The sequence below is a fragment of the Aphelocoma coerulescens genome, chromosome 3, assembly GCF_041296385.1.
Source record: "Aphelocoma coerulescens isolate FSJ_1873_10779 chromosome 3, UR_Acoe_1.0, whole genome shotgun sequence".
Taxonomy (NCBI): Eukaryota; Metazoa; Chordata; class Aves; order Passeriformes; family Corvidae; genus Aphelocoma; species Aphelocoma coerulescens.
The window spans coordinates 2,781,304-2,807,246 of record NC_091016.1 but is presented as its reverse complement, the minus strand read 5'-3'; the positions used below and the strand labels follow the sequence as shown (position 1 = coordinate 2,807,246).

General features: G+C 47.2%; 1 protein-coding gene across 3 annotated transcripts in view; it reads right to left on the bottom strand.

The window, feature by feature from the left end:
• The window catches only part of SPTBN1 (spectrin beta, non-erythrocytic 1), a 116,911-nt gene extending 98,794 nt beyond the window's left edge, over positions 1-18,117 (bottom strand). Inside the window, exon 1 of one of the 3 annotated variants that reach the window (XM_069008817.1) lies at positions 17,998-18,117. The gene's annotated coding sequence lies outside the window, so the exon portion shown is untranslated. Of the gene's footprint in view, positions 1-12,591; positions 12,690-17,405; positions 17,490-17,997 lie in introns of those variants that run through there. The other 2 variants (XM_069008818.1, XM_069008819.1) reach the window with 2 other exon arrangements.
• Between the last annotated feature and the right edge of the window lie 7,826 nt (positions 18,118-25,943).

Genomic DNA, 25,943 nt, shown 5'->3' with positions numbered 1-25,943 from the left:
GCTCAGCTCTGTGGAGACCAGGGATCTCTCCCTGTAAAGCACATGCAAGTGAAGGTTGGAGATAAAAAAAGCCTGAGTGAGGCTTAGGGGAGGTGGTGAGCAGCAGAGCGAGGTAATGCGACTGAATAAGTGAAAATGCAGAATTTTTAGATTGTTCTCATTCCAAACAGGCATCTCAGGAAAAGCTCTGTGCTCTGGTTCTCTCCAGAGGGTAATGATGAATGCAGGCTGTGTCTGTGCTGCTTTAACAGCAGCCCCAGAGAGAAATCTCTCATTCCCAAGCCGTAGGAGTGGGCTAGCACCCACTGGAGGCTGGTGTGCAGACACACTCAGAGGCAGTGCAGGAGCAGCAGAGTTGAGCCTTTTCCAACAGAACCTGGGAACCACAAGGATGCACAAGTCCCACTCCCCCTGAGCATCCCTCCTGCAGGCCCACCTGCCCGGGAGCCCCTCAAGGATCTCTGGACCCTGCAAATGGCCCTATTCTCCAAAACCAGGCATCCCCTGTGCAGAAGAGGGAGTAAAACCCAAGTGGCCACAACACAAGTTACACACCCATGCCCACAGCCCCCAGCTCTGCTCCAAAAGGAGATTCCTTCTCTCCAACAGCAGCTCCCAGTGCAGCAACCTCTGTGATCCACAAGGACACAGGGCACTGCACCAGCTTTGGAAAAGCATCAAAAGAAAAGGTTACTTGCAAATCCCAGGGTTTATTTTTGCCCCACTGCAATGCTGTTCCTTGCACTCCTCCAGCACTTCCAGCTCACACAGACTAGCACAATGGAGCAGAAAGGAAACCAAGTCCTTTTCAATATTCCTTTCTGACATTCCACCATCCTAATGCAAGTTCCAGGCAAACAGAGCCTTCTCAGAGTAGCAGAGAACAAACAGAAAACAAGCTCTGGCCAATAGATCAATCTACAGGACCCACTTTGGTGCTTGTTACCCTACAAGTGCCTGAAGGATGATCCCTTCCCTCAGCTCTTCCACAGGAACTGCTGGAAAGGTGCTGGAGCTGTAAAATCCCTCTGGTCAACCATGACAAAAATATATTTGTGCTGACTACCACATATTTTTTACCAAATACATTACAAAATCTAGCACCAAACCCATGTTTGTTACCTGAGCTAGAAACATCAAGAAAATAGTATTTCCCTGACCAGAAATTTTAATTTAATCTACCAGAACAGCCTGTGGAAGGACAGACCCAAACAAGCCATATTTGACACAAATAGATTAGACAGATGGTACAGTGTGGTATAAAAGGGATTTGTGCTTGCTTGACTTTGGCATGGCTGAATTACTTATTAATTGCAGATGCACAAGAGTTGTACTGGGTATTTTACAAAGATTTAATGCCTATTAAAACTTCATACCATTCGAAGTTACCATAGGTTCTGTACAACAACACAGGGTTTGTTTTGCAACTTAATTCTGCTGCACATTTTTCAGAGCCTATTTGATATAAAGTGGGTATAAGCAGCAAAATTACCAGTGCTACACTGTTCCAGAAGCTTTGAGCTACTTGTGAACTTAGTGAAATTACCTGAAAGATTAATAGAAATCCTGATTTAAAATAAAACCTCTGAATTCCTGAAGGCTGCTGAAAATCTCAAGCATCACAAGGAAAGCACCTTCCTCTGTATACCTCTGCTCCCTTCCCCAGTGGCTGCTATTGGATTATTCCAGGATCCTGGTGAAGCACAAGGTTTAAAGACATCGTTGCAGGGATATACAGGGGGGTGAAACTCAAAACTGCAGACCATTGAAGCCCAAGTTAATGCCAGGAGCCCACACATATGGCAGGAACAGCAACACTGAGCACTGATTGAAACAAGGCCATTTTCCCTGGAGCTTCGTGTCCCTCAGGATCGGTGTTTTGGGCACCTACTGACACCACTCCAGCCCCATCCAGCACTGGAATTCCACAGTCTGGAGCACGCTGAGACTTGGTGGGTTTGTTGTCCTGAGAGCTGCAGCACAGCAAGGCACCCCTCCAAGCTGGCCAAACCCAGAACAAAGCCGGGTGTGGGTTCCAGGCAGGAGGGGGATCTGGAGAGCAGGAAATTACGGAGAGCCTCAGACATTCTGTGCAGAGCAAGGGCTGCCAGCTCCCGCCTCCCCTCCGAGACGGACCCAGCCAGGCACCAGGGCTGGCATTTCACAGGACAAAAATGACTCCTTACTCACAGCCTCCTCCCTGGCCAAAGCAGGCATCCATGACCTCATCTCCCACTGGCACAAGGGGAGGGTCTGGGCTCCTGTGTGGAAGTGTCAGTCAGGAGTAACCCAACCACAGACAAATTATCAGCTAAAATAGAACAACCACTCTCCAGTGTCCGACAGGAGAGTCGGTTGTGTAGGGGAATAAATAAACCAGCAAGGGGACAGACTGTGGGTTGGGGGAAATGGACACTCACATTTTCACTTTACCTCTCATGTTAAACCTTTCCCTACTGATTTGTGACTCTGAGTGAGCACAAACAACACATTAATTAACCACTTCTACTGAGGGGTTCAAATTTAGCCTCACCATCACTCCCTCTAGCAACGAAACTGGCAGAAAATATCAAAAGCAACGTTTTACTCCCAAAGTAAATTCCTGTAACTTTCTAGGTCTCATTTGAGACAAAACAGCACCAAGATCCCAACCCAGAGCTACTTCCTTACCTGCAGCATAATGCTGGAAGCTTCATTTTCACAGGTGTTGGACACCAACAACTCCCATCAAAATTAATTGGGTCTCCAGTGCTCCAAGCCTGAGGCAAAACTCTGATCTCTCTCCTTTCATTATCCCAAACAGTCAGCCTACAGCAGCTGTGTCTCTAGCACAGGGATTTCGGGATGCCTCACCCTGTCCAGGCTTTGGGAAGGCTCAAAGGGTCGGAGCAGGGAACACAGAGTCACCATCTGCTCTGCAAGTCCAGGGAATATCCACAAAACCTTCAACCAAGAAAGAAATCACACCCATCAGTCCATTTAATTCAGTGCAAGTGAAACAGGAAAGTGGACACACCACAAAACATCCTGGGAGGAGCCCTGAGAGCAGCAGGTGGTCACAGGGCTATGCAGGAATTCTTTAGCCCCGGGAATGCTGCTGTAGGGCTTTGTCTGGCCTCTTTTTTTCCCCATGTAGGGCTTTTTCCCCAGGTCACAGGGCACCTGAGCACACATCCTACTCCCAGGAAGGCTCTCCCAGCCTGTGTCCTGGGAATTCTGGTCCCTACCTCAGCCCTCACTGCAGTACTCTGACAAATGAAGACATGGACAAATTTGCCTGCAGGTACCCATGCCAAGATTAGGAGAAAAGAGGTTCTGAATCAGCAAAATTAGGGCCATGTTTGAAGCTCTGCAGGAATTACAGCTTGGATTTGCCTGCTCCTCAGGCAGATTTTCTTTCATCAGGACGAATGCAGCTCCCTCTCCTTCCTCCCACTTGGATCTGCTACTAAATTAATCAAGGATGGTTTATGAGCAAGTTGAGGACAAGGGATCTGCAACTCAGCCCTCCTGAGAACAGCCAGCCATAAGTCTAAACAACTTCTTTTTCTTTCCCTTCCAGAGCAACATTCAGCACTCTTCTTGACATAACTTTCAATTTTGCTCACCTTTCCAAAGCTGGTCTGGATTTTGTCAATGAAAAATAAGCACTGAAGCCAAGGTCCCTCAAGCTATTCCAGATACTTTTACTGTCATACCCTCCAAAAGTCATCTGAGAAAACCCAAGACATGGCTGCAGCAACCTGGGCATGGGCTGGCAGGTTCATGAGGACACTGTGATTTAAAAATGAAAATAACTGAATAAAACTGAAGGAGACAAAAGATGTGGGGATGCCAGGCAGAAAGGTGAAAGTGGGACCTGGCAGAAAGCATCAGGATCACTGACACTGGCAGTGCCATTACAGCCATGGAAACGCACAACCTGCACACCTGGACTATCCAGAGCTGACACCGCTCACCCATGTTCTTCATCCAAAGCTCAAATGTAACAGAGAAGAATAAAAATTAACTTACTTGGGAGGCCTGGTAACCTCTGTTATGTCCTGTGAGCATGCTCTGCCCAGGAAACTATGCCAGTGTGTGGAATTTAATCCCTCCAGGGTGCTACTGAATTCAAATAATGCACTTAACTGCTCACCCAAGCACCAACATGGTGTGAGAAGTGCGTCAACACCTCTGTATGCGAAGTGGTTAATAGGACTCAGGTAAAGACATTTGGGGGGCACTGGTGGCCTGCAGGGCAGCTCCCTGCACAGCACACATGGACATTTCATCATGCCAGTGTTGCCTTCCAAAGACAAGCCACTCAATTCTCCCTGGATTGCTAAAGGAAGGGGAACTAATAAACTCATTTCTTGCAGATCTTAGCTAAGACAGCTGCCTTTGGTGTGACAACAGGCACAAGCACCACACCTGAGGGACCCGATACAAATATAAAGCCAGGAATCCTGGCTCCACTTACAGCAAAAGACAGCCTGGACAAGGGAAAAATCACTGGCTAATTGAGAGACCCTGACCAGCAGCCAGAGGCCACTGCAAACCAGGACTGAATCCTGGTGTGTGACCAGCCCTGCCATACCCTCTCCATAGCATGTTTTTTTTCTGGGTGTTTCATTTGTGGCTGAAATTTGTGCCACTTTGGGTTTCAAAGATTTGGGCTTTGTGACCAGAGGAGGGTGGCTGGGTGCTAGGAGAGGTAGAAGAACACACAGGGACCTTCCCTATCTTGGAACACCTCCTCAAGGAGGGAAGACCTCCAAAGGCAGCTGCCAGGGCACAGAGAGGGAGCATTAGGGCGTTGAAGTGCTGCAATCCCAAAGTGATTCCAGACACAGCGACGACACAGAGATTTATCAAGCTCTTCCCTCACTGCCAGCCCTCTGGCAGTACACATGCCCAGAGCCAAAATGGCATTCCTGCTGGGGGAAATCCAGGACAAGCCCGGTAGGCCATGGAGAATACTGTCAGAGACAAAAAGCATTCTGGTTTGCCTTGTGGGATCCACCTGCTCCAGGATTCTCTCCCAAGAAGACTCCAGCAGTGAGGGATGATCATTAGAGGGGTTTCCAGCTGAACACAACTGGTTGAACCCAACTTAAGCTGATAAATGTTAGTGCTGGTCTCCTCCCCACAGAAAGGGAAAAAGGATCTCCTTTCCCTTGGAACTTCAAAGGCAAAGAGAGCAGTCCTGCCATCACTCACCTGGACCAAGAGGATTATATGGTCAAATTAGATTTTCCTTCACCCTTATTTTTGGCTAAACAGTGTTTGCTGAAAGCCTTTCTGGCCTTCATTTCCATGATAAAAGGTGGGCATTGTTTGGTTCCTTCCTTGCCTCATAATATCATTAAGATGACTTTCAAGCCACATGACAAATCCATTTTTTCCCCATTAAATCTACAACGGTCATTTCTGTTTGCTTGTCCTTTATTTCACCCTAGAGGAAATTCTCTTTTCCAATGCATCTTTTGTTGATGGCAAATGGAAGGAAATTATTTTGTTGAAATGGTATTTTATTATTAAATTTTGCATTAGTTAATGCCCAAGAGCATTGGAAGGGGGAGAAAAATAAACACCTGCCTTTCAATTTGTGCATTCTTGGAGCGTGTAGGCTGAGGATATCAGCACTTGGAGCACACACCCCAACTTGCCAAGCCCTTGATCTTCCCACTGAGCTCAATCCTCGGGATGCTCCCACCCTTGTAAGTGGCCTCCCAAAGGCAATTAGTGGCTTGCTGCAATTTTCAGTGCTCCTGCCACAGACACAGAGGGTTGAACCCACAGCCCTGGGAGAGAGGTAGGTCTGCCTCACACCCTCTGCCAGCTGCTCCCCAAATCCCTGTCTGGCAGCCATCGGGATTGGAGCCTTATTCTGATGAAACACTCTCAATGCAGTTTTCTACCTTAAATCCGGATTTTTCTTCTCGCTTTGCTTCCACTCTTATTTCCTCCATTTCATTTTGGCTACTCCTCATTCTCTTTTGATCCACTTCCTGCTCATTTCTCTCTCCCACCCACTCATCCTCTGTGTTCAACAACAACAACAGCAGATGAGGGGTGAAGAAACAGGGGTGAAGAAGCCTCGGCTCAACTCTCACACAGCTCCAGCCTCAGGAGCAAACCTTTGATTCGCTCAATATTCAGCTTCTAGGTAAGAATAAGGAAAGGATTTCTCCGTTCACAGCTATTTTTAACACTGCAGAGAAGGTTTAATATTTGAATATCAGAATTGTAATAGCATTTGCAAGAGGAATGGCCTATTTTTAGCAAAGCACTGGCTTTATGGATGCCTCACAATCATGGCACTGTAATAGGGAGAGGGGACCAAAGAGGAGATTGTGACACAGCCCTGTGCAAAGGTTTGTGCTTCCCATGTCATTTTGAATTCTGCATGGAAACAGAGCTGAGGAGACTTACCATAGCCTCCAACAGAAACCACTGTGCACAAAAGCATTAAAATACTAATTATGAAAGCTTTCCAACATCCAGCTGCTAAACCCAGACAGGTGTCACAGCTAAAACCAGGACTGGGAGGTCCACACACACACAACATCCTTTCTTCCCCATCCCTCAGCAGCCCTTGAAATGAAAAGTCATTAAAAATACCTACATCCCAAACTCCCAGCTAAAATTAACCATTGGCTTGTAAAAAAATTCCCTCTGCTGCATTTCTTCTGGCCTTTGCCAAGTTTCTGTTTGCTGCAACACTCAAATTACAAAGCCTCCTCCCCCTCGTTGTTGACATCACCAGACAGCTCTTGGCCTTCCTTATGAACCCAGCAACTCGGGAAGAAGCCCACAAAGTTTGGGTTGTTTCCATTCCCCCACCACAAAATGCAACTTTTAAACAACACAAACTTCCAAACATGAAGCTAATCCCATTCCAATCCATCCCATCTGACCCTGTGGAGGATCCCCTGGCTCCCATGGCTACCACCTGCCAACATCAGGAACAGGTCAGAGCAAAATAACTCCATACCAACAGAGCCAGGAAAATTCCTCATTGTCCCTGAGGAGACCTGGGTTCCCTAGCAATAAATCTAGGAAAACGTGCCAAGTGCCAGTCACCAAACAGAGTGGCACATCATTTCACCAAACTTGTCACTTCTTCTGGGAATTGCCTCATCAGTCCTTGTAGGAGAAGCCCAAACCCCAGGCAAGGCTGACATGGCCATTCCACTGATGGAGGAGCTGTTAACAGTACTTCACAGCATTACCATTATTAAGAAAATAGGTTGCAGTTAATTTGGAACCTCCCATCATAACACCCTGATTCCCAAACCACCACCCCAGGGAACAGGGAGCTCTCTATGGCAAGTCACATCCAGGACTTCTCCAAGGAGTAGCAAAGGGTTTTCCAAGTGATTCTTGGGGAAGAGATCCCCGAGGTACAGTATTCAAGGACCAGGTACCTGCACAAAACCCATGAGCACTTAGAGGCAGAACCCAGCATCCACCCAGCCTCTGATTCCTGATCCACTCTGAGGTCCAACCATTAACCCAACAAGACCACCACTGACCATGTCCCCAAGTGCCACATCCACACAGCTTTTACATCCCTCCAGGGCAGTTGTGCCAGAGCTGGACAACCCCTTCCATGGAGAAATTTTCCCTAATATCCAACCTATACCTCTCCTGGTGCAAACTGAGACAACTTCCTCTCTGCAGAGACATATCCAGGCAGCAGGTGATGTCAGTCAAAACCAGAATGGGCAGATTTTTAAAAGGAACAAAGATTTATTGCTCCTGATGACAGCCCAAATGGGAAATCTTCTTAAATTTTAACTTAATCAAGGAAGGAAATTATGTACCAAACATTCCAGTCTGCTACTGTATGCTGAGGCCAGTTCAGAGAAAGAGGAATTGAGTGGTATATTCCAATTACTACACAGGTAATTTCAGTGCTTTGTGTTTGAGGAAAACAAGATTATCATTTGGAACACAGGGACAAGTGACTTGGCCATTTGCAAGGCATAAAGCAAATTCAAAACCTGCCTTGTTGCTCCAGTAATATTTGCATAATAGTTATTTATATGTATGATGAGCGCAAGCACAGTTTCAGGACAGTTAGCCAAGGTGAGTCGCCCAGCTCTTTAATCCTCTAATAACAAGCTTGGGATGCAATTTGGGAATTCATTCCCCTCTGATGGAGCAGCTGAGCTGCTGCATAGTGACCATTTCTCAACATTCATCCCCATCAAATTGCACTGTTTTGATCAAGCCACAAAGCAGAGCATTAAAAATGCATACAAGGATATTTTTGCCCCTTGTTTTATGTATCTGCACGCCCTCCTAGCTCTCCTTTAGATACGATGGCCAAGCTACTAAATACCAGCAAGGAGCTGCATTTAACCCAAAATACACATAAAATTGTAGTGGTAAGTCTGCTACAGGCACCCATCTAATCGAGTTGGCTGAAAATTAATTTCAGGCCCAGGGCTCTTCCATGGCTCCCTGGATTCCTGCCACATCTTATGACAACCAGAAGTTAAAACTGAAAACAGCTGTCCCACTGTTAGAGGCACCCCGGAATAATGTGGATGCTCTGCTCGGAAAACTGCCCTAAAGGTAACGCGGGGGTTCATCACCCCATGCCAGGAATCCAAGGAACTTTGGGACTCTCTGAACTCTGCAGCAGCTCTGCTGTGCCACTGCAACCCCAAGTGATTCATGTTATTTTCTGCTGGTCAGCAGCAGCTGTAGAAACATCCCTCAGCGCTGCGCCTCACCCTGGAATGCCCATGTGCTCCTCACCTGTCAGCCCTGCTGCAGCCAACACATCATTTGTCTTCACTGAGCTTCTTCCCCACTCCTTCAGAGGAAGATCCTACAAAGCCTCCAAAGTTCTGGTTTGCCTGCTTGAATATCCAAGCAGGCATCTCCAGATCCCCCTCTAGCCCTGCAGCTGATCTTTGCTGCACTCGCTGCAACAGCATAATCTCACTCGGGATTTACTACCTGATTAGGATTACTCAGACTAAAAACACAGCTACATAAGAGCTGTGGGCTCCCTGCCCACAGAGAGGGATCACCATCCCTGACTCCAACATTTTGGGATCTTGTCACGTTTTTTAACAATCTTTACATTTCTAACATGGTTCTGAGACATAACTGAGCAACACAAAATTATCTCTGATATAGGTTGGACTCAATGATCTCAAAGATCTTTTCCAACCTAGTTAATTCTGTGATTCTGAGATGTTCTTGTGCATATTTCTCTATGAAGAGGATTTAAACCTCAAGCCCCAGACTGTGATGATGTAAATGGACACGACATCCCATGCTGGGATGTAGTTGTATAACTTGGCACAAGTGGGGATTCAGATCCTTCATTCTCAAGCTTCACAGAGCAAGGAGAATCACAGTACTGCAATGAAAATGAGCATGGAAGGTCCCTCTTTTCTTACTAAACAGTGAAGAAGCAGTTTTGAGTCTGATTCCTAAGCTGGCAGATAGTACAGACCATTACTGCACCATGGGGATTTCTCTGGGGAAAATATCTTCACTTCTTTGTGGTACATTTTTAATGCAAAGTCACCTTATTCTTGTTTGTCTAGCATACAATGAGAATAGGTCTCTAAAAATAACCTATTTCCCCCCTCTTCCCGCTCCTCACGGCAGTTTCACTTATTATTAGCCATTATTCACATCTCTTACATAAACTGCAATTTCTGGAAATTTTTATGCCTCCTGATACAAAACCTGAAAGTGAGCAAGACTGGAGAAGGCAGAGCTCAGTGCAACTCCGTTGGATTGCAGGCTTTTACCTCTTTTTCCCTTTTACCTGGGTTTGATGTCATCACGTTCCTCCTTGGAGCAGCAATAAAGCTCCTTTACACACTCGGGTGCTGGGAAGCTGTAAAGCTGGATCAATGGGGCACCTGGGGTCAGGGAATCCCCCCGGGGCCACAGGGGTGGGGCTGCTGCACCACATCCTCCTCCCCAGCCAACCTCGGAGCACAACCACAATGCCCCACTTCATCCTGAGTGCCACAGCTTTCCCTTCCCGAGGGATTGTGGAGCAGGATAACAGAGAGCCTGGCAGCTGCTGCTGAGTGAGTGTCCTCCCCATGGAGAACCTCAGAAGCACAGGGGATGTGACACCACTCTGCTCCAAGCACAATCCATGTGGACCTAATTGCCGGGGCCAGGGATGTCAGTCCTGGTCCAGGCTTGTTGGAAGTCGCATCTCATGGGGCTCAGGAGCTGAACTGACACCAGGCTGGCAGTGCACACCAGAAGCTGAGGGATATTTTCCACAAATGACCTCTAATCCATTTGCCTTTCCAAGAGTGCAGCTCGTCCTCAAATCTGCAGGCACTAAAAGGTCATGACTTAGGGCACTCCAGGCTTTTCGTACTCAATCTTATGGTTCCCTGACAATCCCACTTTTATCTTCCCTTTCACTGAGCTGCAGTGCAAACACACATCCAGGGAATGGTTATTTGGATCCATACTTTCCTCACACAGCCTCTCACCGGGGCTAAACAAGCACCTGCTGACTCAGGATCTCCCAACCTTGCTCCCAACCCGGCCGCCCCCGCACTTTCCTCACACTATCCCATTTAGCAGCCAACTCATCCTCTTTCCTAAGAAACTAATTCAGGCACCCCAGGTTTTAAGTTTAACTGGCTTATGCCAACCACTGAAGCTGCACAATCAGATTCTTCCCTCAGCAAACTTGACACAGGGCCGAAAATCAAATTTGCTTCTTTTTCCCCTTAAACAAAACCATCTACGGTCTGCAGTGGTAAACCACTGCTCATTTGAATATCCAAACACTGGCTGTTTGCATCCAGGGGCTCGTGCCAAAATCCTGTCACCCACAGCCAGCCCAGGCATGCCTGAGGCTGCTGAACTGATTCATCTCTGCCTTGATACTTCCAGATAGTTCAAGATGAATTTGAAGAGGCTCCTACTGACCTACACTGAGGTAAAAGCCATCTCATTTCTCCTTCAGGTGATGATGAGGATGATACAAGTGGCTTTTCCTGTGCTGGGACTTGTGTGGTTTCACCACAGCTTTTTCCCTCTTACCTGCAGCATAAGACTTAAGAGGGACATGACTGCTCTCAAAATGCAAATGGAATGTATTACCGAAAAAACCCGCCTGAACCCTCAGTCAATAATCCATTTTTAGGAAAGAATTCGTGCGAAAATGAGGTAAGTGATAACTTTGCAGATCTCCTGTTATCCACAGTGCTATTTTAGGGAGAGTGTGACTGCATTGGGCTTGTCGCAGAGTCCTGCTTCCAATCTCCTGGCACATCCCCAGCACATTCCAGTATTTAACACACAAGGCTCGTTGGGATGCAGTCCCACTTATCTCCCAGACACATTGACTAAGACTTTCCCACATAAACTGACCCACCCTTTAGTAGCAAGAGGTCACTCAGTACAATCAGCCTTCAAATGAGGAAAACAATCAGGAAAAGCTTCTCTGTTGCCAAAAACACCAACAGAATAAAACACAACAGGCTCCAGTGTTTGTTTTATGAAAACTTGAAGACTGCAAGGCAGATTTTTCAACTTGTGATAATCAGTGTAGCTCCACCAAAATCAACCAGATTTCTTTCAGGCTCAGGACCTGGCCTCCTAAAAGCATCTAAAATTGCTATAAGAATACATTACTCTAAAAAAGTATTAAAAATAAAAAGGTAGCAATTAATTCATTCATCTTGATGAAATTGTAGAGAGTTATTCATGGCATTATGGTCCAAAAAAGGTCACAGTATTCTACATTATAAAAGCAAATGTTAAGCTAACCAGGTTATCCTTACCCCATATGGATCCTACATGACAAGGAATTCCTGTTAAGTCATGGAGAACTGTCCTGACTTCCTAACTAGACTCCTGCATGATCCAGGCTCTAGCAAAGGGTGCTCTACTGGATGATCCTCCTTTATCAAATATCACACTTCCATAAGGCAGGTCTAGGCCTAAAGTCCCTTTCCAAAAATTAGCTCCAAGCCGCATTCCAGTGTTGTAAATGTGTGTGCCTCTGGCACCCCAGAGCCACGAGCCATCCACCCCATCTGCAGGGACCGGTGCAGATCACCCTGAAATATTTTCATTAAATATTTGTTTACTTAGAGAAAAGTCAGTGAAAGCCCTTGGCAAGAAAATCTCACCATTGGTTTAGCTCCTGAAAAAAGTCAACATCTGGAATGCCCAAACCCAAAATCTGTGGGTGTTCAAATAAATGTGTCTACATTAAATCAGTTTACATACAGCAGGCAGCACCTTTTCCCTTCTAAGCCAAAAAACCAGAGGAGCTACTTGCTATAATTAGCTAGAGCATTTGTGGTGTCTAGGCACTAAGCAAAATTGATTTTATGAGTGGGAAAAATCAGCTTTTGGTCCTGGTGCACAACCCCAGAGTGATCAGTCCCACCATACCTCAGGCTCTGCTCACACTGCCAGAGCTCACCATGCCCTGAAGAACAGGATCCATGCATAGCTTCCTTGCCCTTCCAAACACAAGGCTCCCTTTTATCATGTAAGAACCAAAAGCAGACACCCCATGTCATAATGTAATAAATCAATCCATAGAGCAATAGGATTAATTCAGAACAAAAGGCAGGAACTTACAAAACCAAAAGCTGCAGATCTGGATTACTGCTGGATGGCAGAAAACCCCCACAACTCCTTGTAGAAGACCTTGACCACGTTCTTGGGACACTACTGGGGCTGAATCCCACAGCAAAAATAAAAGACTTCCCAAAGATGCCTGTAGGTCTGGCTTGGGAAAAATGTCTGCCTGGGATAAACTGGGTAATCAGTATAACCTTAAAATGTCAGGGCCAGGTTTGGAGAGGAACCTCTGCGTCACCTCGGAGTACCTCCCACCCAGCCCCGGCCACTGACGCCTCCAAGGAAGGGGGAAAATGGAAAATCCAACTCCACCATTTCAGGGTGGGGCATGATCCTCCCTGATCTCTGCAGGCACCACTGCAGCCCTGGCCAGGAAATTTTAGCACAGGCATGACCTCAGTGTGATGCTGTTTTACAAAACCTCGGGGCAAACTGAAAAAACAAAAGCTAGAACTAAAGGTGTGCAAGTCCCCATGGACTGAGGGCAGGAAGGATCACAACAGCCACTCCAGCACTTCCTACAGGGAGACTGAACACATGAAGCATAAATGCTTTGTTCATTAAGTTGGCTACTTCAAACCCATTAACCCCGTGCCAGTCGCTCACGTGGGCAGTGGGGCACGGCTGGGTGGCTCCAGATCTGCATCTCTTCTTCTCTGATCACATCCTAGATCTGTGTCTGCAACTACGTAACTACGTCTCTTCCCAGACCTCACATCTCATGCAGAGTAGCAGCTGCCCATTCCAGGAATCATTCCATGCTGTATTGAGACATGATTAACGAGACTAAACCCAGTGGTCACACCAATCAAACTGAGCTGTCAGCCAATCCCTATTCCTGTCTTAAAAATAAAACACAAATACTTTGCTTTTCAAGGCAAGCCCACAGCTTCTCTGATGACTTGCAGAAGCATCTGTGTTTCCTGTTCTCACAAACAGAGAAGGAGAACTGCTTTCCTCTTGTGCACAGCTCTGGACATGTGAACAAAACCCAGGAGATCAAATCCAAGAACATCACTCCTGAACATGTTTCACAGATTACAGGCTAATTGCTCAGCAGGTGGAACTTCAGGTCTGGCTACTTCTCCCAAAAAGGGAACAGCCTATGTTTGGAATCCCAGTAAACAGAAAAACTGCTAAATTTGGAACATTTACCTGTGAACAGTTTGGGGGCAGAGTATTTTTAGCTCTCAGGACAGAGTGTTAATGGCACACCTCTCCTGTTCCAAGGGCACGGCTGGTATGACCAGCGAGGCTATTCCCAGTATCCAACAGGTGTGGGTCAGCACCTGCTGCCACAAGGGCTTCACATGCAGTGCCTCTTTTGTTCACTCCCCACTGCCCTCTTGACATGAGGGGCTGCTGAACAAATCAAACCAACTCTCCAGCTCTTTTTAAAGTTCTAACACTCAGCACATTGTGGAATAAAAGTGGCTGCACAGCGGCATAAACGTGTTTCTCCGATGGCAGTGGTGACACACCAAAGGAATTTCTGGTAGGCTAAAACACATGCAGCTTAAAAACAAATATGAGTTTGTGCAATGTAATAGGAGAGTAAATATATTAAACAATCAAATAATACATTAAGAGAATAGCAGGAAAGTGATGAGACATAACAAAGTAAGAACACCCTGAAATTATCACCGTTCAACGAGAAAAAACCTCACAGAGAAGATGATGAGAAAAATGTTAACAGTGATGAAAAACAGTAGCTCAAAATAATCCTCAACCTTAATCTGTCCTAGGCCATAGAAAGATGTATACAATCCCTGAGTACAACCTTTATACATTGGTGCATATCTTTTGATAATCACATACATTTCACTGCAAGCAGAAATAACACTTCCAGACACAGCCCCCCCCAGCCATAAAATCGGTTATGAACTCAACCCTCACCTAACAATACACATCAAAGTTTTTCCATGCAAAACTGGCTTTTTTTAATGAGGAATGGACAGTAAAAAATGTGTCTGGGATTAACAACACCGGGAAAAGAAATAAAGTGGGACAAAATAGAAAAAAAAGCTGCCTGCTTATATGTATATATAGAATTGATCTATGTCACTCTGATCAAGCTCTTGAATAAATTGGGGTCTATTGGGCGTAAGAAGAATTTTTCTTATGTCTTTCTGTTTTTTAAAAAAAAACATGTAATCTCTCTGAAACCCTTTTTTCATTACAGGAAAAGCCTCCAAAGGTCCAGCTGTAACTGCTGCGACGTTGTATTCATGTTCATTAGAAAAACAAATTCACAACAGATCATTTTAAGAGTAATAATAAAAGGCTGACAAACGAAAACCACATGTGGGTGGGGGGAAATGAACCCAGCAGTGGGGGAAGCAGGCTCCAAACCAGGCTCTGCAGGACACAGATCCTAATGGATCACACTCCCCTCGGTGTGGAGCTGCAGCTCCAACACTTGCTTCTCCACACAAGTGGTATCTGGTCAGAGCAATCCAACACGAGATGGTTTCTCAGGTTTAAAGCAAGAGGACGCCACTGGATTTCCACATTTCACACCTCTAGGCCAGATTCCTGCTGGTTGCACTTGGGAAAGCTGCCATGAGCCTCAGCAAAGGTAAGGGTCCAACATGCTGGCAAACTCCCCAGCTCCATCAACTGGAAACGGGAGCAGCCCACGGCAGGAGCTGATATGCCAGGAGAGCCCTTATGGCTCCACACAGCTCCTGCCATGGAGCACAGGCCTGGTCTCATCAGGAGTTTCCAGGCACCACAGGAAAGAGCCTGCACTGCTCTCCTGCTCAACCTCAGATGAGCCAGAGAGATCCGAGGGGAGCTGATGGCTCCTTGCCCTGACTTCAGGTCACCTGTCCGGCCCCTGAGGCTCCAACACTTCCAGAGGTATTCCTAGACCCGGGAAAGGGCAATCAGGAAGCCTGTGGCCACAGACACCAGCCTGGGCAGGATTTAGGAGCTGACTCATGGTTAATGGGCAATGATAAACTAATGTACTGGTTGTTCACTTGTGCCCAGATCAGATGACTAAGGAATTTAGGTGCCTATAGAGATTAACAGTCTAAATAACTTTTGCAGTCTGACCCTTAAACATCTGCATAAACAGGCTTTCTCCTCTGTGTTCCACAAAAGATGTCCATGCACTCCTCACTAATGAAATACAATTATTTTGCAGGCAATCCAACTACCAATATTAAATCCTGTAACTGACCCACATGAAAAATAAATCCTTAGTCAGGTGACGTAATGCAAACGAGCAATCCAGGCCCATCCAATAAAGGGGGTTTAACTCATTCCATTTTATAGATGATGAAGGAAAAAGAAAACATCTTTCATAAAATGGTTTGTACTCCTGCTCCCCCGGGGCTCTTGGAGCTGCACACAGCAGTATCCTGGTCTCCATACATGCAGCAGGAGGGTTTTGCTCCTCTCTGTCCCACTCCTGTGTGCAGGGTTCAGTGACACGCAGCAATTCCAAAGGCTGCAGCATCCGTGCCACCACAGAGATGAAACAGCATCTCTAACGCTTTTTGCCACATGGCTGCTGCAAGCTCCTATTTTATCCCAAAATGCTGCATCCTGCTTTAGTGAGTGTCATTTGCTGCACTTAACCTGCATTACAGAAAAACCTAAAGCGGGTTCGGGAACAGAACCCAGCCTCCTGATTCCACATTCATAATTCCATGCTTATGCTACTGTATGAAGTAACAAAATATTCCCTATTTTCCTGCCTTTCCAGCACAGGTTGTGACACATGAGCCAGCCCCTCGTCCCTCCCCACAGCCCTACAACCATTGCTAAGTCATGGAGGCATCACTACAGCCATTTCTGTTCTCCCCAGAAACACGGGGGGGAAAAAAACGCTAAAGGATAAGAACGATTCTTTAGAAATCACATCCCACTACCATCACCCACCTTCCCAGCCCTTTATCCCGTTCCATTTTCACTCCTGTCTCTCTCCCCAGAGCCTTCTGAGCATATGCAAGTCCTTCCTCCAGCGGAGTTTTCCTGCAATGGCCTGAGGAGTCACAGCCTCCCCTGACATTTTCACAAGGCTGCTATCTCTCAGAATAAATTCCTCTCCGTGCCCTGCCTCTCTAACCCCGGCTCCGGGGAGCATTGTTCCCCAAGATGCCTGTCAGCACGATGCCAGGCTGCGGGAATTCCAGCCCTTTTCCTGAACTGTTCAATAAGCAGGTTTCATAATGCTGGTATCCTGTCAATAGAGGTCGAAGGATGAGCCAAACGCTCCGGATCTTGACAGTTTGTGTTTACTCCCTGTCCCTGCAATCTTGATCTTGAACATTTAGCATTTACACCTACGGACAATGCGGAGCACAACGTAGAAACACAGATCACTACTCACCTTTAAACAAGAATGCAATTTCACTCACAATTAAGACATCAACATCACAAATTCAATGCTCATTCTGGATCATCACTCCAAAAGGAAAAACATCAGCTACTGAATGAAACGTCAGCCCCTGTGCCATGAACAAGGGTTTTTCAGAGCTGCTGCAGTCTCACAGACTCTAGCACAAGTCTGCCATATTTTTTTTTTGTTAAATCAGGCCTGTACCCACCTAACAGCCAGAGCCATCCCCGAGACAACCGAACCAAGCCCACGCATTGAGCCGCTCACTGCGGGCACCGCGGCACCCGCGGCGGCGGGCGATGGCCGCGCCCGGACCGCAGCCCCACACCCGGAGCGCGGCGGGGTCAGCGCGGCGCTCCCGCACACAAAGCCCCGCAGCGGGCCCGGCTGACAGCGCGCCGCGACCCCCGCGCCGCCCCCCGCGCACCGCCCCGACGAAGAAAAATAAAGAAGGAATTACATCCGTCTAGCAAGGAATACCGCAGGAGCAGCAGCCGAGCCGGGCTCTCCGCACCGCACCGCGCGGGGCGTGCGGCTGCGCGGCGGAGGCGGCACCGCGGGCGGGGAGGGAGGGAAGGGGAGGGAGGGAAAGGGGCGGCGGCCGCGGTCCCCGGGGACGGGCCGGGGCCGCCGCAGGGCAGGGCAGGGCGGGGCGGGGCAGGGCGGCTCTGACAGCGCCGGGCCCGCTCCGCGCCGATCGGGGCTGCGGAGAGGCTGCGGGAGCCGCCCGCGCTCCGCGCTGCGCACACGCTCCCGGGAAGGGGGGGCCGCCCCCCATCCGCGCTCCCGGCTCCCGGCTCGCCGCTCCCGGCCCTACCTCGGCTGCCCGGGCGGCGGCTCCGCGCTGTGCGGGAGGAGCGGCGGTGCCCGCAGCCCCGCGCGGCGCTGCGTGAGCTCCGTGTGCCCCGCCCGGCGCGGAGCGGAGCGGGGGGCGCGGGGGGCGGGGACAGCGCGGGAGGAGCCCCCGCCCCGCGCCCCTGCCCTGCGGCGGCCCTGCGGCGCGGGGGGCTCGGCACGGCCCGCAGCCCGCACCGCCCGGGGCGCATCCTCACCTGCTCCTGCTGCTGCTCCTGCTGCTGCTCGGGCCTGCCCTGTGCTCACTCCAGGTCTTCCCCCTCCGCCGGCCCTCGCTCCCAGCCTCCCGTGGGTGTTATCCAGCCGCTCCCGGCTCCCCTTCCCTTCTCTTACATTTATTTGGTTATTGGGTCTCTCCAGCCTCCTCGCTCCTCCTCCTCTGACACCCTCTCCTATCGCAAAGACAATGTTGGCTCGCCCCCAGCATCCATTTCCTCTAGTGCTACTCTCCCTCCCGCTGCTCTGTCATTCCTAGTGGAAACCCCATCCCGGGTTTGACTTCCTCCACTGCAGTCATCCTCTCTTGCTCCAGTCCTGCCACCTTCCCACGTAAACGGCCTCCCTTTGCCAGTGCAACCGAATCCTAGAACCCAAGCCCAGCTGTCTTTCTGCCACACTTTCCCTTTTCCTCTTTTCCTGGGCAGGATTTTACCTGTCTTTCCAGAGAAAACTGCTGTCCCACAGCCAGTGTGCCCTTCCTCCCTTCCCCTCGTCCACAGCCAAGGTCAGAGGCAGACACTGCTTCTTCAGGTTTCCTTTGCTAATCCTGGCCCCCTACTTGCCTCCCTGTCCTGACCCTCCTCATGGTCATGCTCCTTCCCTCCTATTCACTTCTCCTCACCTCTCACTTGCAATATAGCTATGGACCAGTGCTATCCACGTCTTTTATTTAAAAAATCAACAAACCACTCTTGGATTCATTTGGCTCCTTGGTTATCTCTCCCTTTTCTCCTGCTCTTCATCCCTGCACTCACTCCTATTTAACTGCTGTCTGGAGTTCCTGTCCTCTGCCTATCTTAAACTCCCTCTTATCTGGCTCTTGCCCCTTCACACTCAGCCACTTTGCCAAAATTTCCAATATCCACTTCCTGCCATAATCTCTGGACTATTGCTTCATTTCCAGCCTGTCAAACCTATCAGCCTGGCTCTTCTGGATATTTTGTTCTCCTTTGATTTCCAAGACTGCCCTGCCAGAGCCACCTCCTTACTGCTCCCACAGTGTGTCCTCCTCCCAATTTCCAGTGAGAGCCCAAAGGGACTAAGTCACTTAAACTCGGGAAAAGCTCCTCTGACATTCAGAAAGTCTCTTTAAAATGTTCTGTCACATGAAGCCTACAAGATTCTTGATAAGATCTAAGAACATACTTTCATGTTTGTCACTTGTGCTGGTTCATATCCAGACTTTGAGATGCAGTAAAAATGTGTGTATATGGATAGAAATTTTTAAAAATACATTCAAATGCTAGGATGTTAAGAAACATCCTAAAAAATCACCCTTCACTCAATTATTAATATCCATCAAGCAATCTGGCAGGGACAAAAGTCTGCAATGCCTGGGAGTGAGCAAGAGCATGCAGCGTATTTTAGGATTCCCTAACCCCCATAGCTCAAAGATGGGTGGGCCATGGATTCCCATGGAAATAACTGGGTAGGAATGAATGCCTGGAGAAGCAAGAACCAGAATAGCAGGGGACACTGTGGGCTCCAATCAGTTATCCCAGGTACTGACAGTCATTTTCTTCTTTTTAAAGAGCCAGCATTTGGTAAAGAACAGGACAGATACAAAGGTTTTGCTGCTGATACTTCACAGCAGCATCTCCAATTTGACAGAGAGGATGCTCAGTTAATTTTAAAAACTATGGCACCAATTTGTTTGTATTTTCAGCACGAACAAAGCCTACAGCCTGGTGACAATTCAGCAGGGAATACGCACAAGGTAAACTAGCAGCACTTCCTAATGTCAGTGAGTAAAGCCAGTCAGACAAACAGGTTGTTCCCACTGACGTCCACATTCCTGCTCCTTTAACCAAACTGAAAGGACTGGAATGAATGGCCATGACAGAAACTGTTATTAAATGAAGTGGAAAGGGGCAGCAACAATGTTGGGCAAAGTCACTCCCCTTCAGCCCCGTTACTTTGTAGTTAGTTTGACTCTGAAGCCCAACGCTTTTCCCCTCACACATTTTGCCCAGGCAAACATAGGATTTCTTCACCATTAAAGCAACATTTAATCTTCGGGTTTTTTCCTTTTGAAAATCTACCAGGCATCACACTCAATATTATTGTTTGATGCTCATCCCACAGAAACAGATCCATGTGCATATTGACACCTTCAGCAAGGGGAAAACACGGCACAGGTATGTACAGGTAATCACATTCCAACCTCTCTGAAAGATAATTTAAAAATAAATCCTAGTTCAAATAACTGAATGCATTGTTCAAAATGAAATGAATCAAAATTGGAATCATAGAATGGTTTAGGTCAGAAAAATCCTGTAAGATCCTTGAGTCCAACCATTAACCCCCCCCTGCCAAGGCCACCACTAAACCATGTCCCCAAGGCCCACATTTGAATTTGTATAAGGGTACTTCCAAGCAGATACAAAAGCAACACATCTAGATGAGATATTAAGAGCCACAATTGTTAAGGCAGTACTAAAACTCAAAAGAATCTACTGAAGGATGGTGGCAATTTCCAAGAACACAACAAAAATGCACACCAAGAAACTCACACTATAATAAAAAACTCCCTCACTGTTCCATTAGACTGGAAAGAGCCTCCTGTTATCAGACAGTTCCAGTTCCACAGGTTCCCAGCGTGACTGAGATCCATTCCCCTCGCCAGCCACACCTTTCCTCCAACTGTAACTCCTGGTTGCAGACACACAGTGGGGCTCCAAGGCACAAATCCAGACTGGAACTTTGTCTTTTGTCTCGTGGCAGACTTGGCCAAGCTCTTGAGAAGAAAATCAAAGATGGGCAAGAATCTGCCCAGAGGAAAAACTCAGCTCCCTCACTGTGTGCACAGCGTGTCTGGAAGCAGGATGGCTCCTCTTCACAAACATTTCCTCACAGAACCCTCTTTCGCCTCAGCACCGGGGTTACACCCAGCTCAGGGTTACACCCTTACTTTCAGGAACACTTTGTAGCAATGCATTTCCCGGGATGGATTTACTGGGATATTTCTGTTTCCCAACAGTCACTGAAAACATAGATGTGTCTGATCCTCAATCCTTAGTTTGCCTTCTCTCTACAACCAGCTCAGGAGGCTGACCAACCCAAAATTCTGCATCAGGGAGTAAACACTCATCCAGGTATGCCCATGCAGTAGCCACAGGGAAAGGTGTGTGTGACACAGCAGGGGGCTCTACCTGGAGAAACAAGCAGCAAGGACACGCAGATCACTGTAACTCTATGCTCAGGTTGCACCTCAGAGGTCTGGCAATACTCTTTTGTTGGGGAAGTCTTATTTTTGTAAGTGCTCCCCAACTCTCTGTGCCTACCCTGTTCCCAGAGTATCCATTCTCAGCTGTTTACTCTCCACCACCAGCTCCCGTGAGCTCCAGGCCTATTTCTCCACGTGCCCAACATCCCCAACCCTGGAAAATGACTCAAGCACAGGGCACTTATAAAAGTTTGGCCTTGGCCTCAGCCAGCTGCTGTCTCCTTCCCACGCCACCGGAGTCAGCAGTGGAAATGCTGACAGTGTGAAGACAAGATGGCTTTCCTGCTCTCCCTGCCAGCATCACAGCAATCTCCAGTGGCCGGGAGGAGTCCTGGCAGGAATCCCTGTGGAAGGACAGGAAGCACTAGTGAGAGCTGGCAGGGGCTCGGGGCCAGAGTACCACAACATCCCCTGCAGACGTTTCCATTGTGTCCAAGGCAGTACATTAAAAAACTAAATAAATGTCTTGGGACCTGCTCTCATGTCCTGTGGGCTCCATACGGAAGAAATCCAATCACAACTGCAAAGGAAGCTTCTTGGCCCTTCAAAGCCCCTTTCATGGTGCAGCAGTTTGAGGCTCAATGCCTCAAAGGTGTTGATGCAGCAAGGTTTCCTCACCCAAAGAGAAATGGGGAGGAAAGCAGACCAAAATGCTCAGCATTTATCTGTCCCACAAAAACCTGCATAATTCTCTGCAAAAAGCTTTGCCCCTTATTGCCAAACATTATTCTCTTTCCTTGTGTTTCACCATAGTTTTAGTCCTCCATTTCCTCTGGATGCACCAGAAATGCACCTGATCAGAAATTTAATGGCTTTAAACTGAAAGAGAATAGGTTTAGATTAGATATTAGGGAGGAATTCTGTGATGGTGGTGAGGCCCTGGCACAGGTTGCCCAGAGCAGCTGTGGCTGCCTCATCCGTGGAAATGTCCAAGGCCAGGTTGGATGGGGCGTGGAGCACCCTGGGATGGTGGAAGGTATCCCTGCCATGGCAGGGGGTGGGACTGGATGGGTTTTAAGGTCCCTTCCAACCCAAACCATTCCATGATTCTATGAAAAAAACACATCAGCCCGAGTAATTTGACAAAACAAAGTTGCCAGTTGCAGCTGGTCCATTAACTACTGCAGGGAAAACAAGTTAAATTCTTAGCCCTCTCCCAGATTTTATTCGTTTTTCTGACAACCTGCTTACTTTTCCTACAGGAACTGAATCTTTCAAGTCAGCTTAAGACATCAGCACATACTCCAAGAACCCATCAGCATAAACAAACTTTTAAATGCTTTCTGTGGTGATTACCTTGCTCTGGTAATGCTGGGCTTTAACTGCTGAGGCTGTGATTCCTTGTTCAGTTCCATGCAGCTGGACCATGTGCAGGGATGTGTCTGACATCAGTGGAGCCTCATCCAGGTGCAGTCATCTGCTCTCCCTGCCTTAATGCTGCCACACAGATGGATGAAATGATCCTCAGAGAGACACATTAACAGGAATTATTTACCAGCAGAAAGAGGCTGCTCTATCATTCAGAGCTCCAGGCTGGAGTTGCTCCCTCCCATGCTCACAACTTCCACGTTGGATCCTGGACACTCTCCACACTGGGGCTGTTGCTCAGGTGCAGGTCTGCAAGCACAAGCTGGCAACTTTTAATTCTGTGGGAAGCTTTAAGAAGATTCCCCTTTCCTCATTTAGCAGAGATCTCTCACCTGCCTCCATGCAGGACTGCTTATTCTAAAAATGTCCTGGCCCTTACCAGTCACCGCCTTAGTGAGGAACTCTCCACATGAATCCCAGTAATGAGGAATTTGAGTGTGACTCTCCCATGCTCTGGTGGGCAAAACCCCCCAGTGCCATGATTCTGCCTTACAAAGGATTTGGCCAAATTTTAAAAAGTCAAAAGCAGCCAAGCACAGTGGATTTTAAGGGCTTAAGTCATGGCCTGCAGGATTTCTTCAGAATCCCACACAGTAACACACCTTTTCACAAAATCTGACTTTCATACTGCAGATGGATGTTCTGGAGTGATTTTGAAGTACCAAGCTTCATCTTCAAGTGTCATCAGAGCATGCAGGCAACAGAACCCACATTCCCCCATCACTCCCAAAGTGGGATTAGATCCATGCAGGATTTGCTAACAAGGAAGCTGGTGAATCCAATTTTATCAGCCCCCACCACTGCCCAGCCACGTGTCCACAAACCACCAGCAACATTCAGCATGACAAGGGAAGCATGAAACTGCAGTTGGGAAAATTCTGGCAGAGAAGGGAAATGTAGGCTCAGCTATTTATAAGTGAAGTCTGGAGTCAGCTTCAGTGATCACCCTATAAATAGTGGCTTGCCTGAAATCCAAGGCAGAGGATCTGGTATTCCATACACTCCTGCTCCTTGTTCTAGAGCAGCAGGTTTTTGCAGAATGCTGCTTTCCCCCTCTTGCTGTGGTACTATTTAAATGCTTTGCGAAGTTTACTCCTACACACTTCAATTCAAGGTCCAAACATCGTTATTCCACAAGGGGAAAAAAACCAAGAGCATTATTTAGACCTTTGCAGAAAGGATATGAAGGGAAATCTTCTTCCAAGGCTGTACCTACAATATTTCCTTCAACATTTTCACTTCTTCCTTGAAAAGTCCCTTTTGCGGGATAAAACCCTGCAGCAAACCCTGGAGGGGAGATGGGAGCCTCATTAGCACAGCAGCTAAGGTAGGAGGAAGGTTTAAAAGCCTGCTAATACTCCGATAATAACAGTTTCTCCACGCCTCGAGGATCCCAGCCATCTGTTGGAAATTTCATCACAAAGCAGCATCAGTGGATGGCTGAGGGGGGAATGGTGAATTGCAGGATTAAATCTTAATTGTGGGCTAGTTTTCTTGGAAAACTCTCAAATTTCATCTGTATTATAATTAGCCAGAGGTCACAATGTCTAAATTCCTGTCTTTCAGCGTGTATGTTATTCCCAAAACTGCCAAAGCCTAGAACAAGTCAGAAGGCTATTGTTTAACACACTCTCCCTCTAGGAACAAAAACAAAGTGAGAAAAAACCAGCAAAACTCACACAGCAGGTGATGCTCCTTGCATCCTTCCTCTCCAGGAGCCCTGTCTCCTGGAAGGCAGCTTTGTTTCCAGTTAACCGAGTGGTCACCTCATCTTCAGAGGTTATGACTTCTTATCCAGGGTATTTTCATGAGGAAAAATGTAAATTGTTCAGAGGCACAAAACTGATCTTTCCCTGTGAGCCATAGGGATGAACTCAGCACACTTACTCCTACCTGGATAACACCAGGTAAATATCGTGCTCTGGTCCTGGGGAAGCAGCAGTTCCAAACCCACACGGGATCCTCTGGCACTAAAATTGGGGTTTGGATTTCACAAAAAAAAATATACAGAGGTTTCTGCATTTGCAGGGAACCCAGTTTTGTATGAAAGACTGTTACTTGTGGAAAAACCTCCAAAACAGCTATTAGGAAAGTCTGAAAAGTGGGAAGCTGATGGGAGAAGAGGCCCGGTAAAATCAGACTGCCTTTGCTGCTTTGCCCAATTCCCAAGTGCTTTTGGAGCCTCTGTGCTACCCATGGAAAACGGCACAAACCCAGGGGACAGATCACTGATTTTCTCAGATGAACGTTTTTAAGCACCTGACAGAGCAGAATTTGATTTTTTTTTCCTTCAGTCCCATTCAAGGTACCACAAAGCACTTTCCAACTCAATGCTTTGATCTTCTCTAAAATGGAAATATTTCCATTTTCTAGAATGGAAAAGTGACCTTTAATACATGACAAGAGAGTCTGATGCCAGAATTTCATGAGGAAATAAATGTGTAATGGTAAAGATTTGTGATGCACCTTTCCTCTCAAGTGCCTGGAACTCACTGTTTTATTTATATAGTTATTCAAAATCCATAGGTATAATGTTGAATAAAAACAAATGTGGGTTACATAAAACAGGTGTTGTGATACAAGCAACCAGAACCTGTGAAACCCACACAAGAAGAATGTCCACAAAGTTTGTAAAGAAAATAAAGGGGAGGACTTTTGTGACAGCACACCCCACACTAGTTGTGGTCCTTCCCCAACCTTATAAACACAGCTACACACTACAGAAACAAACTGGAGCTGTGTTTATCCGGGAGGAAGTCGTAGCTTGTCAGGATACAGTTGTATAAATAATTTAAAAAATAACCCAGTACATACTGCATGTCCTTTTAAAAAGGAAAATAATAGAATGGAAAATTCTATTTTCCCACCATGCAGAGAAAGTCATTCAAGTGTCTTTGACACACAGGCCAACGCCTGCTGGAAGTTTCCTTCCTTGAGCTTTGGATCAGGTCCATGGTGAAAACAGGGAAAGTCGTCGACATCTTTCCAATTAAGGTGGAAGAACTCAGTGTGCACTTATCACTTGGAATAAAAGTTTTGTGTTTATAATGCAAAATAGGGAAGGGTTAAATGTAATAGCAAAGCAATACAGCGTGAAAATGCCGATTTTTTGGTGACCTTCAGGTGCTTTTGTTTCATTTTAGAATGAGAGATTGACAGGGAGCTATAAAAAACACCCAATGGTGATAGGTCTAACTTTGGATATCCCTGTTCACCCTTGGCAGTCTGGTCCCATCTCACCTATTTTTCACCCATGTTTTGCCACTTCCACAGTGGCTAATGTTCCCTGACTTAGAACCCTGAGCTGCTGGACACAGGAAACCAGCCTGG